We start from the raw sequence: 1,268 nt of genomic DNA, 5'->3' as shown, positions 1-1,268 counted from the left end.
TGTTTATAGCTTAAGTCGGAAGACCCAGGAGTGCTCTTTGAGAAAACTGTGTTCCTTAGCATGCAGCTGACCAATCAATGTAACAATTACTCTAAACAGAATTTAGCATAATTAAAATATTCAGAGTATATTCAGTATATTTACAATATTGCAGAATTTCAGTATTCTGAAAGGTGTCTGCTGGATCCCTGAAAAAATAGAGTAATTTTTTTCAATGTAATCATTGAAGATTGCAGAATCACAGAACTGCAATGTTTTAGTGAACAGGACAGAAGCTGAATTGCCTTTTTTTTTTTTGTCTTTTTTCGTGTCCGGCAACGGACTACAACCCTCAGTGTCGGGCCCGGACCGGACCGGGACTGGCAACGGAATCGCAACCCTCGGCGCTGCACCCGCCCCTCGCTCAGCCAGTGAGCGGGAACCGGTCTGTATGTGGGATCCGAACCCTCGGCAGGAGCGCCGCCGCGCTTCCCAAGCGGCGCACTGTAGCAGTGCGCCACCGGGCCGGCCCCTGAATTGCCTTTTATGACTGCCTTGGGCTGAATGTCCCCCCCAAATGTAATTCCCACTGTGACTGTTGAAAGGGTGGAAAATCCTGTTATGGTAATTGAAAAGTGGAGCTTTGAAGAGCTGACTAGAGTAAAGGACCAGGCCATAGTGAATGGATTAAAAATGGTGGTCATGGGCGTGGTTTGGAGGGCTTTAAAAGGAGAGTGAATGAGGAGGTTAATCTCTCTCTACTTCTGTCATCTCGCAATGTTATACCCTGCTGCCACAACCAAGACCCTCACCAGGTGTGTTCCCTGGACTTAGGACTTCTGGTCCTCCAACACTGTAAGCAATAAATCTTGTTTTCTTTATAAAATACCCAGTTCTGTGAATTTTGTTATAAGCAACAGCAATAGACTAATACAATGATCTAGCCTCAGAAGTTGCTGCTTAAAAGCACACACAGGCTTTAAGTAAGCAAAGTCACAAGCAGCTTTAAACGTGTTCTTTTGAACACCAGTGCTTTCTAAATTTCTTTTATTGAGTGGGGAGATTGTGATGTAAGTGACAGAAATCGAAATCTGGGGGGTGAGGAAAACCTGTGGTGGGGGTGGGGAGAAAAAAAAGAAATTGATCAGACTCCATCCTTTCAGTTGCTTGCTCAGGCTAAAAGTTTTGGGGGTTTCCTTGACCCCCTTCCTCTTACCCTTATACTCTATAATTGGCCCATTAGCACATGTTGACTCTACCTTCACATTTCCAGAATCTGACAATTTCTC

This window comes from Galeopterus variegatus, unplaced genomic scaffold (assembly GCF_000696425.1).
Source record: "Galeopterus variegatus unplaced genomic scaffold, G_variegatus-3.0.2 Scaffold58, whole genome shotgun sequence".
Classification (NCBI taxonomy): Eukaryota; Metazoa; Chordata; class Mammalia; order Dermoptera; family Cynocephalidae; genus Galeopterus; species Galeopterus variegatus.
The sequence above is the reverse complement of the archived record's forward strand: the minus strand, read 5'-3'. Positions refer to the sequence as shown.